Here is a 12,624-nt window from a genome sequence, read left to right on the forward strand (position 1 = left end):
AGGGTGGAAGCTGCAGCTCTTGGCTCAGAGAGCGAAACAGCCGTGGCGAGGGTGCCAGACCCAGAGGACAAGGCTGCTGAAGAAATGGGGAGGCACGATCAGTTGCAGGACAAGACCCTTTGAGGTGGACCCTTTGTTCTCCTGCCTAAAGTGGTTCTAAATTTTAGGAAGAGTGGAGAAGCAAAAGTGCCCACACGGAGGAGCAGTGTTAAGAAAGCCGGCAGTTCTGCAAGGCTGTTGAGCTGGACTACTCCTGGTCTGCTGATCAGAACGTCTCTACTGGACACGGACTGATAACCAGGCCAAGAGCCATGTAGAATGCCTTGATGTGAACACCGTCAACCTGAGATGGTCCCTTCAGGGACCCTGCAGGAGCTACAATCAATCATGAATAGAAATGAATTACTTTGGTCTACTTAGCACTCATTCTCCTTCCTTTTGGTAACGGGAAGACCCATTCCACATGCCGTAGATCCAGCTGAACCCCCTTAGCCACAGGAGGTGCGGAAGGAGCCAAGGACTGGTGATCCTCTGGGCCTCGGGGATGAGTTCCGGCAAGGCCACAACCCCCCAAGGATTTGCTCCGTGGGCTCCAGGAGGAAGAGGTCTCCCTTTTCGTTGGATCCCAAGCCATGAGGATGAATACTGGGACTGTGGTGCCCGTCCTCCCTTTCCAGGCTGAGAATGAAGCCAGTGGTCAGAAGGGAGCGGAGCTGACAGCAGGAGAGAGAGACAGAGCCCTACCCACACTGCTGCAGTCCCTAGGTCCAGCCATGCCTGAAGCTCACACTGTACTTCCGATAAATCCCCTTGTTCACATAAGCTGGGATTTGGTCACCGATGACAAAAAGTCTTTATTAATGTGGAAGTAAAGGCTGAACACATGATGGCTCCATCCCTTTACAAGGGATGGTTGCAAACCATCCCTTTACAAGGCACCCTTCCACTTCCTAACGCCATCAGCTGGCCCAATAGTCATCTTCAATGGCCCGAGCACAAAGCGTATGAGGCCAGGTAATTTTCTTAGACGTCTTACAGGGCGACCAGAGCACCAGAAAAACTGCTGACAATGGTGAACCGGCACAGGGGCCTTGGCTGTTTAAACCACAGTGGACGAGCAAGCGTAGGGATGGATTCCTCGGGCTGTGCTCTCTGGTCCCTAATTCGGGGCCCACAGGAGGACTTTTGAAACTGTGGCCTTGACCCTTTCGTGGGTGGTGCTGGCAACTCAGTGAGTTAGCGCCAGTAGTCTAAAAAACTTTAGTATTAAAAAAAGGCAGTGTCCCAGGTTCGATTCCCAGCCAGGGTACATTCCTGAGTTGCAGGCCATAACCCCCAGCAACCGCACATTGATGTTTCTCTCTCTCTCTCTCTCTCTCTCTCTCTCTTCCTCCCTTCCCTCCCTAAAAATAAATAAATAAAATCTTAAAAAAAATCATGAGTAAGCAAGGGTCTATAATGAAAAAGACTACCTTACTCATTTAAAAAAAAAAGGCAAAAAAAAAAGTAGTAGAAAATGTCGGAATGCTCTGCATCCAGTAAAGAATGTGATTTTTCAACAAACCTTTAAGTGGGGTGTGTGTGTCCTGGGATACGTCTGTAAAACACACCTCTTACCATGGGCCCAATCAAAAAGACCGAGAAACACTACAGCAGGCCCATGCTGTCTTGCCTGAAACCTCTCGAGCCAGAGGTGTCCTGAAGTGCAGTGTAGTTCATGTTCTAGACCAAGGACCCGGTGCACACCGCCCCCCGCCCCGCCCCGCCCCGCCCCGGCAAGGTCTAGGGAAACGCTCATGAACAAAACACATTACTGTGTCTGCAGCAAACCACACAAACCCTCACGCCAGTGAGGCCGATGGATTATAAACCACTTCACTTCCGATGCCTCCAAATGAATTTGTACCAGCCTTCCAAAAAAACTTCCGGTTTTAGGGTTTTGGAATTGAGGTGATTGTGGGCCTATCCAGGGATTTGGAGGACTTTTTTCCTTCTTCTGCCTCAGACATGACTTTCAATTTTCCAGGGTTTAAAAGAGACCTCGTGGATGGCGGCGAATTCACGTTAGGCTTTTAAGGAGTCAATGCAAAACTGCTAAGATATTCACAGGGCTGCTGGCGCAGGGGTCTTTAAAAGACCCTCCACAAATTAACTGGGCTTCTGCTGGCGGCTCACTTAGTGCCTGATGGCTGACAGTGGTACGGTCTAATTCTCTGGCCACCAGCCACATGTGGCTTCCAGTACGTGAGATGTGGCTGGTATGACTGGGGTCAGCTGTGAGCCTACAGACGGCGTTTCAAAGAATGTACAATAACTGAACAGTTTTTAAAGGCATTGATGATATATCGAAATGGCGGGATGTAGGATGTTATCGAGATAAACACAATATGTTCTTAAAACTAACTTCACCGTTTTTTTTTTAAAGTTAAAAAATTTTAAATGTACTTTAAAAGTACATACATGTTTTGCTTTATATTTTGATCGGACAGCACTGGCCTGAAACATGTATCATAGACTCGGAGCATTTACAACCGTGTGTAAAACGTCATCTGTCTGCGGAAAACCAAACGATGTTCAGACAGAGAGGAAAGGACTTCGCCAAGGTTACACGGTCAGTTTGTGTAAAGCCAAATCTCCCGTATCTGCCCAAGGCTTTCTAAATCCCAACTCAAGAAGTTTCATATCCTAGAGAGGAGGGAGCGGGGGTCATCCTTGAATGAGAGCAGGGGACAAGGGCTCGGAAAAGGCAAGGCCCTCTAAAGCATCGGTCACCAGTAGCCAAGGCGTGAAGGGCCGAGCAGAGGGAAGGTCTCTTCTCCGGAAAATGGCTGTGACCCGGATGAAGACGATCTGCTTGCTCAGTGCAGGCTGGGCCTCGTCTGCGCGAACAGGGAGCCGCTTATTCAACGCAGAAACATTCTGAACTGAACCCTCAAAGCCCTGTTATATAAACAGCATAACGGTATCACAGGCTTTCGAGTTGGATCATTGTTTTTGTTTAATGTTTCAGCCAAATTTATCAAAAGAAGCTGCTGATGTACGATTTCCGACCCTCCCAGTGCACTGCAGTCTAGGGGAACATTTTTTAATTTGCTTTTGGCTGCCTCTTCAAATCTCCCTCTCCCTCCCTGGCCCACGTCAAAGGCACTCCTTGGCTTCCCCTCTCCCCTCTCTGCCTCCTCTCTCTGCTTCAATGTCTCCAGCTCCGTGCCCCACCCCCACCCCCACCCAGCCTCAAACACCCTGGAATTGTCTGCAGCCCCCTTTTCTCAGCATAACCAAGTTCTCTAACACGACACCCATGCACGCCGCAGTCTCTCACCTATTATCCCCTTGACCCTCAAACCATGCTTTAAGAATACTGCTAGTCATGGTCATCATTTCCTCTCCCGCCCACCCTGGCACTGTCTACCCACACCAACTGGTTAGCAAGTATCTCCCGGGGGCTGGCTGTACACCAGTGGTCTCTTTAAAGGCGAGTGCATAACACCTACTCTCTGCCAGGGCCAGGCCAGGCAACGCAGTGGCGAACACAATTAGGCAGATCCCTGTTTCCATTTCTAATTTGCACGCATTTCTTGAATTCGTAAGATAAGAACGCACGTTGCATCCTTTTTTATTATTTTTCACAAGATTTTATTTATTTAATTTTAGAAAGAGGGGAGGGGAAGGAGAAAGAGAGGGAGAGAAACATGTGCAAGAGGAACATCGGCTGGTTGTCTCACATGCCCCCAACTGGGGACCTGGCCCACAACCCAGGCATGTGCCCTGACCAGGAATCGAACCTGCGACCTTCCGGTTCACAGGCCAGCACTCAATCCACTGAGCCACGCCAGCCCGGGTGCATGTTCCAGTTCTACTTGTATGTGACGTAGTAGTTTCCTTTATCCTCTCCCCTCCACGGTGGTGCCACTAGGTTGAGGATGTGCCTTGTCATCATTCCTCAGTCAGCTCTTCTCCCTCTAGTCACGGTGATTTTCCACAGGGAGGGGGCTGCCTGCGCTGCATTAAGCTTCTTTGGACAGTAGATTCATGTCTAATGTTTTCAAGTCACAGAAATGCTGAGAGAGTGTCTGTCTCAAACCCCATGACCGATTCCCACAGTGCAAGTGGTGGGCGGGGCTTGGAGTTCCTTTAGGCCTCCCCTCCTGCACCTGGCTGGGCACCTCCTGAGCACCGGGGAGGTACCCGGCCCTGGGCAAGGGTGCACCGGTCTGACTAATGAAGGCAGTGCTGGGCCCATGTGGAGGACCCCCCTCTTTCAGCCCACGGCTCTGAGTATCTGTCCTTTCCACTCAAAACTGGTTCTCGGGACCCCGTCCAGCGTTTCCAGAGAAATCCTACCCTCGGTTCAGGAGCTGCTTACTCAGAAGTGAGGCTTAATTAGAAAAACCTGGGAATGAAGGCGTCTTCTTTGGCCTCACCATTGTACTGAACTTGGCACAAAGTACAGCAAAAATACAATAAACTCTAAATTCAGCAGCAAGGATTAATAGTTTTATAATGGGCCATTTTCTACTGAATAAACCATAAAGCTAGAATGGCAGTTCAATAAATAACACAAGATATTAATAATAAACCAGTAGAAGATAAAGAATACAAGTAAGAAGAAGGAAAACTGCTTTTTTACAGAATGCAGCCGGCCCTGGCTGGTGTCCCTTGGTTGGCTGGAGCGCTGGCCTGCAAACCGAAAGGTCGCGGGTTCTGTGCCCGGTCAGGGCACATGCCTGGGCTGCGGACTTGGTCCCTGGGTCAGGGCACATAAGAAAGGCAACTGATTGATGTTTCTCTCCCTCTCTCTCCCCTTCCCTTCTCCTCTTTCTAAAATCAATAAGCATTTAAAAAAGAAAAAACTCCCCCCCCCTCCAAAAGAATAAAGTCAGCCAAATGACTGACAAAGCTTATCACGCCGAGCTCTTTCGACAACGCTCTCTGGCAAATACAATGACCCTGTGAAGGCGCAGACACAGGAGGTTAAGTCACTTGCCCCAAGTCACACAGCCAGTTAACCCAGATGTGAGTTCAGATCACTCTGATCCCTCCCACCATCACCTGGGCTGGCCTCCCCTGAGATTCCTCCTTTCAAGTCCACGTAGTGAAACACACACACACACACACACACACACACACACACACACACACACACACACAGAGTCATTTAAATGTACAGCCTAGCGGAGAAGGCAAATCTAAGGGAGTTTTGTCTGCCTGGATCTATACACAAATACAGAAGAACTCTGCTAGTCTGGTTCAACCCTGCTTTCTCATATAAGTTGCCAGTGACCAAATCACATCCTGTGAGAACAGGAAGAGCAAAAAACAATAATAACAAAAGCCTTAGGAAATACTGAACTCACAACAGGCGGAGAGACCACTGCTGTAGTAAAGTCTCTGCTGGGTGATACATCGCCCAGACATTTGACAAGGGGACCGACACATCTTGCACTATTTGGGGAATGCAGTATTGGTTAGGCATGAGTGTCACACTGCAGTCGGTGTCCCAGCTTTATTACTGGGTCCAAAATGACTTCTGGTTTTAAATAGACTAAATGCCTTCTCATAAAATGAGCTAATAAAAAATAATCCACCGTGCAAATGTGTTTGGTGAGCACCACGTATAAAAGCGCCTTGGGCTTCTCATCACAGCCAGTGGGAAGTGGGAACAGGTGGGCAGGCGGGTGACTGAGCATCCGCGGGCAGATACCGCTGGAGGGATTCGCCCAAGTCCTCCCGAAATGAATCGACTTTCCTGGCACCCCGCACAGCAGGTCTACTCAGTGAGAGAGGATTTCTGAAGTTGTATCTGTTAGTGGAAAGGTAAAAGAGGAGGTGGGCGTGTGATGTTTTAATCAATGCTGTCCCCTGGCTATGACAAACAGGTTTCCAACAAGTGATCTTGTGACTAAGTGTTGACCTGGTCAAAGAAACCAGAACAGTTCTCCTTGCACTATAATGACATAACACATTCATCTTTTCTTTCCTTTATTAAAAAAATGGTACTGGCATGGTCAGGGCACTGGGCAAAGGAGGTCAATGGAAATTTAGAAGACTAAAAAAATCCTGTCTTACTGGCTTCTGTTTTAGATTTCGGCCTTGGCTCCTATGACACTGTTTCAACTGAGGACACCTCTGCCAAGGACAGCAGAAAGGGTCACATATACGACACTGCCACCTTGCCACAGCTAAGAATGAATGAATGCCACAGAAATGGAGTATGGTGATTAATTTTAGGTGTCAACCTGACTAGGCCATGGGCCTCCATAATTTCATGAGCCAATTCTTTATAATAAATATTTTTCGATAGATAAATGGATGGATGACTGGATCAACGGAGGGATGGATGGACAGATGGATGGACAGTGGATGAACGAAGATATCCCCTGGGTTTTGTTTCTCTGGAGAACCCCAATGCATGGAGCTTTGGCAAACCAAGGAGACATCCTGCTCAAACTGAAGCACATTTAGAAAAAGGCCAGAACAATTTCACGGGTTGGGAATGGAGACATTCACTCCTGTTGTCGTGAAACCTTAGACCTCCTGTGGGCTTTTCTACGCCGAACTTATTCCAACAAACATGGTTCAAAACCCCACAGATCTGGACGGTCTCTTGGGTGCGGAGGCTCAGAAGTTCTCAGGACTTTGAACACGCGTTTTCTTTTCCAAGCACGATTTCTGCACCAGTACAGCACTTCCTCCCATCTACGCGTATTCTATTCCTGAGAAATCACGGGGCCGAGCGGTAGGAGAGGAGCCCAGCCAAAGAATGTCAGGGAAGGAGTGGAGTCCTACAGCGTCACTGCGATGTCTCAGCTGATCGCCGTCCCTAAACGCCAACGAGACAATGAAGATGCCTCCTCAAACCCTGGCGCCTGACTTTTCACACAGACTCCTCCCCTCAAGGAGCTCGGCCACACGTGAAACTGAAAGCCTGAGGACAGTATGCCCTTGCGAACACCACTCCCACATGACGTGTGACATCTGAATGCAGAAGCTAGGACGTCTCTGTGCAAAGAGTCCCCGACGTGATGGAACCATCTCGACCTCTCGTTGGCCAGACCGAGGCTGCATCTTACAGCGGGGTGTTGCCTCAGGCCGACTCTGCCAGGTGCTTCTCACAGCTTCGTGCCTTCGAGCATTCATTTCCTCGCCACTGAATGGACCACCTACTATGTGTTGGGCCCTAGATTCAACCCCTAAAGGAAATGGGTATGGCCCTCCTGGGGTGTACGTCACCATGCCTCGTTGCACAATCTCTCACTCTAGTTATGTTAGCTTTTCTGCACCTTTTAGGTGATCAATAAAAAATTCCTGGTAGTCTCACGTCCCAGTATTCTGCAATTTTCCATGCATGCATGGTGACAGAGAACCCTGTATGTTTCTTCTACAGTGACTTTATCCTGGCAGCCGTCCAGTTCTTCCCTTCTCACGACGGAGGATGACCCCAGTGCAGTGGGAGGAGCCGGCTGTGAATTCAGGGACTGCGCTAACAAGCTGTGGGAATTTCAGCCAGTCCGATAACCTTTGTGACCCTTGGTGTTCCCGCCTATAGAAGTGGGAAGAAATCACACCTATTTCGTGGGTTGGTGTGAGGATGAAAGGGAAGAACGTGTGAAAAACACCGGATGCAACACATTGTTCAATACATGTCAGTATGCCCTGTGGTGGGCTGAATAGCGGCCCCTCCAAAGCATGGCCACGTCCTAACCCCTGGCACGTGTGATGTCACCTCACTTGGAACTGGGTCTTGGCTGGTGTCATTAGGTGAAGGACCTCAAAAGGAGATTATGCTGGATTTAGCTGGGCCCTCAATCCAGTGACTGGTGTCCAAGAGAAAGGACAGGGAGCTTTGAGATACAGAAACAAGGGGACAGACCATGTGGAGACAGAGACAGAGAGTGCAGTTAATGCTGCCACAGCCAAGGGACACCAGGTGCCACCAAATTTGAAGAGGCAGGGAAGGACACTCCCCTAGAGTCACCAGAGGGAGCACGGCCCTGCCACCACCTTGATTTTGGACTCCTGGCCTCCAGGAAGGTGAGAAAATAAGTTTTTGTTGTTTCAAGCCCCCTAGTTTGTGGCGATACAGTGTGGCCGCCCCGGGAACACAAACACTCAGGGAACAAGAACAGAACGTCCGTACGCAGCTTAGGGAGGAACAGGCTCACAGAAGGTGAACCTGGTTGGAAAAGGTCCGATTTTCCACTGGATTATAAGAATCCGATTAGTTTTAAAATCAGCCAGGAGAAAAACTTCTGAATTCGGAAACATCCACTCTGGTGAAACAGGCCCTCCAGGTTTGCCGTAAACAACCGTGAACAATGTTCACGGGAAGCTGAGCGGGTGGTGGGCCCAGGGCGTCCGGGCAGGAAGGAGTGTGACAGGTGCCGGCGGGACAGCTGCAGGGAGCCCAGGGGAGATGCGCGCCCAGGCTGCCCTCCCCCGGGGTCAGCGGGCTCCCAGCCGCTTGCGCACCGGGAGCTGCCTGGCAGGCACGGGCTCCAGCACAGGTGCAGACCTGGGGACTCGGGTTTCTGGGAGTCGGGGTAGGGCAACTCTTGGGGTATGGGCCAGACTCAGAAATTCCAAGTTAAAAAAAAAAAACGAAAACAGTCCAAGCTGCATCTCTTAGAAGGTCCTTGAGCCCACTGGCTTCCCATGCCGCGTGGGGCCTGCAGCAGTGATACTACATGGCCCCAGCTGTTCGCTGTGCTGTTCCCCGGTCAGAGCCCCGGGCCCCCCAGCCGTAGGGACGAGGTGGAGCCCCTGCTCGGGGCCTGAGCCCTGGTCCTGTCTGTCCTCTTACAGCTCAGGATTTGCCAAAGGGGCCTCGAACTAACGCCCACTGAGGGGGAGGCACTGGCTGGGCACTTGCCTCATGTAGTTCATGTCACTTGATCCTCCCCAACCTCACAAAACGGAGTGTTAGGAACCAGTCTTCACGCTGAGGACGTGGGTGAGGTCACTTTCCTAAGGTTACAGAGGGTGACCACTGGCAGAGCTCAAATCAAAGCCCCGATCTTTGGCCTGGCTCCTTGGGGAGGCCTCCCCGCCACCCCAGTCAGGCCAGGTGGCTTCTGTCCCCAACATTCAGGCTGTTCTGTTCATACCACTGAAGTGACGGTGCTGTCACAGGACCTGCTGTGCCACGGTATTCTACCCCCAGTATTGAATCTTCACGACAGCCCTGTATGAAATACATCATTAGCCCCATTTTACAGATGGGGAGACTGAGGTGTCTGAAAGAGCGAGTGCCTTCCCCAAGGCCACACAGCTCACGGGACGCAGGATTCGAGCCAGGGTCCCGCAGGCCGTGCCTTTCCCCCAGGCAGGAGCCTGCCTGTGCCGCCGGCCTGAGAGCGAGGCCCCCTCTGGGCAGCAGCTGCTGCCGTGGGGCTAATGAGAAGGTAGGGGGTGACGGCCAAGCTGTCGAGTTTTGTTCTTTGGGTCCCTTCTGCCTCGTGGACATTCTCCCGTGCAGGCTGCTGCTCCGTGCAAACCTCAGGAAAGTCACAGCTGAGACAGCCGAGGCGGACGGCCTCGAGACCGGTGATTTTCAACCGGCGTGCCCCAGAATGTCGGTAATTAGTGCGTGTGTGCCGCGAGATGAAAGAGGTCGAGCACTGCTGCTCTAGGCCCGGCTGCCCAGGGCAGGGGAGGGCCGCGTCACTCTCCCTGTGGGCAGCCCTGGGGGGGGCGCGGCTGTACGACCGCCCCAGGGTGGCCGTAACACCACACTGCGGACAGAGTGGTTTCAATCAACGGGGATGTCTTCTCTCCCAGGCCCAGAGGCCAGACGTCCAAAATCAGGTGCTGACGGGGCCATGGTGCCTTGGAAGTACCTGGGGAAGAACCCTTCCTTCCTTCCTTCCGTCCTTCCTTCCTTCCTTTCCTTCCCTCCCCTCCCCTCCTCTCCCTCCCTCCCTCCCTTTTAGCTTCTGGTGGTGCCTGGCCACACTTGGCCTACCTTGGCCTTGGTCCAACCTCTGCCTCTCATCCCGTGGCATTCTCCCTGTGCGTCTGCATCCAAACTGCCCTGTTTGTTTTTCCTTTCACACTTTTTAACTTTTATATATGAGTGTGTATATATATATATATATATATATATATATATATATATATATATATATGAGTGTGTGTATACACACACACACACACACACACACAGATAAGTGAATGATATAATTTTAAAAACAATGAAATCAAATTCTATGTGCTGCCTGGGTGGTGTTTTTACTATTATTTCGTGAACCTGTCTCCAAGTCAATAAATATACATTTATATCATGTGTAATGATAGCAGAATGTTTCAGCACATGAACACGCCACACCCTTATTTTATGGTACAAATGCATATACCAAACCCTGGTTATTGGCCATTTCCTGATATTTTTACTGAGACAATGTTGTGAAGAGCTTGTAGAACATACCTTGTTATGAGCCTTCCTGAATATTTTCTTAAAAACGGAATGACTGCATCAAAGGTTATGAACGTTTTTAAGAACTTAACTAAATTCTTCCAAATCCACCTTTACTCCATTCCAAACCATGGGTCCAGCTTACACTTTCCTTTCTCCACTCACTAACCAATGCATGGTATGATCCTTGTAATCTTGACCAACGTGATAGGTGAAAACTGGTATCTTGCTTTTATGTTCATTTATTTATTTTTTTAGGTGGCCTCCTCCTTATTGGCTAAGGGCCCACCCTAACCCACCCTCTCGGGACAACGTCACTGACTTACACCTACAAAGATCCTCGTTCCAAATAAGAAAACCTCCCAGGGGTTGGGGCTTGAGCATATCTTTGGGGGGGATGCAGTCCAACCCACAGCGGGGCCCTGGAGGCCCAAACAAATCAATCCCGTGTTCCAAGCTCTCACCTGCGGCCCCAGCACTGAGCCAGGCCCCCTCGCCTCAGCTACGAGGGGCTGAGCTCACTGACTCGCAGGCTGGCTACAGAGGGTCAGGACGGGGCCCCCTTTTGGTCCTCCTGCTACCCCTAGGACCACGAGTTTTGTTTGCAGCACCCATGCTCCAGACCAAATTGATCAGATTCTCTCTTGTCAGGTCCAAACATCTGGGGGTTAATCAGTGATGCAACTGAGCAGACGGGATTAAGAACCGGGGTCTTGGCACCTATGTTTGCTAAACCACTGGTTCAAGAGAAACAGTAAGTCATGCAGCCAGTGGGTGCGCCTCTCCTTCCTCCACGTCCCCTGAGACCCCGCCCACAAGCTTCATGAGAAACACTCCTTTTTCATCTCTCTTGATGACCACTTATTCACAGTGCCTAGTTTGGTGGCTGGCTCACAGCAGCTGCTCAATACAAGTTTGTTAAACAAATGTATGTATGTATGTGTGTATGTATGAATGAATGAGCCAATGAGTGAATGAATGGACACAGGGACTGTGAAGGGCATTTCAGGAGGAGACGAAGCCACATCAGGAAGGCAAGTGAACCCTGCTATCCATCTGAGAGCTCACAATCCAGAAGATGGGACAAAACCACCCAACTCACTACCCCGTGACTCGAGTAAGAACATATTAAGTCTACATGATTGCTAGTCTACAGAGGGAGGAGGAGGAGTGTGACAGGTGACTGGGGTGATCAGGAAGGCAAAACGGAGTCTGGGCTTGGCTTTGGAGGGCGTGAATAAGCAGGAGATGGTGCACAGGCAGCATTCGAGGTGCTGGCATGGACGGTAAGGACTCTGGGGGCTGCTGAGAGGAGGGAGGGGCTGGAGCGCATGCTTCAGGCAGGCGGACAGTGAGATGCAGCTTCCACTGGTGAGCCAGTAGGCGGAGGGCCCTGCCAGCCAGGTGAAGCCAGCCAGTGGGTAACGGGAAGTCGCAGATGGCCCCGAGCGGAGGAATGATGGTGACAGCAGAATTACTGAAGAGTTAGCTGCTGGTGGCGTGTGGGAGACCAGCAACCTGACGCCCATCTCAGCTCCAGCCCAGCCACAAACTCAAGTTCACAGCTCAGAGGCTGAGCACTGGCGGTTGTTTGCTGAATCCTACTTACCATTCAGCAACTCCTCACAGGCCGTATTTTACAAGGCCCGTGGCCTGAAGTCGGGACTTCAATGCTGAGGGTTTTCAATAGAAAGGAATTCCCTCCCCTCTTTCTCAGTCTACACAACCACTAAATCACTGTGATCACTCTGGCAAAGAAAGCTCCTGACTTCTCCAAGCCCTGCGTGACTCTCAGTAACACAACCATGCAGAGCTAAACAACTAACACGTGCAGAAGTGTCTGGGCATGCACAGTGTTCTCTCCCATTCCCGAGCTAGCACACAATCCAGGAACCCCCAAGCACGCCCTTGTGGGGCGTCCCCAGGGAGTCCGGTCAGCACTAGTATCTCTGGGGACCTCTGGGCACCGGCCTGACAGTGGATGTAAATGAGGCTTCAAACGCTGAGCCCTCAGGCGGCCATCCCAGATGATCCAGAACGGGCTCGAGATTAAAAAAAAAAATGATTACCAAATGAAAATATAAAATTTTAAATCACCATAAAGAACGCATAGAAAAACAATACTATCTAGGATCTAGTTTGAGAGACATAATCTCCGTGCAATGTAGAAAACCATCCACAATATCTTCTACGGAACCAGCCCGCATCCC

General features: G+C 50.6%; 1 protein-coding gene across 5 annotated transcripts in view; it reads right to left on the reverse strand.

Annotated features, from left to right (window-relative positions):
• AFAP1L2 (actin filament associated protein 1 like 2) overlaps positions 1 to 12,624 on the reverse strand; it is a 93,602-nt gene that overhangs the window by 45,189 nt on the left and 35,789 nt on the right. The window lies entirely within an intron of this gene.

This window comes from Phyllostomus hastatus, unplaced genomic scaffold, assembly GCF_019186645.2.
Source record: "Phyllostomus hastatus isolate PE091 unplaced genomic scaffold, TTU_PhHast_1.1 phas_scaffold_1066, whole genome shotgun sequence".
Lineage (NCBI taxonomy): Eukaryota > Metazoa > Chordata > Mammalia > Chiroptera > Phyllostomidae > Phyllostomus > Phyllostomus hastatus.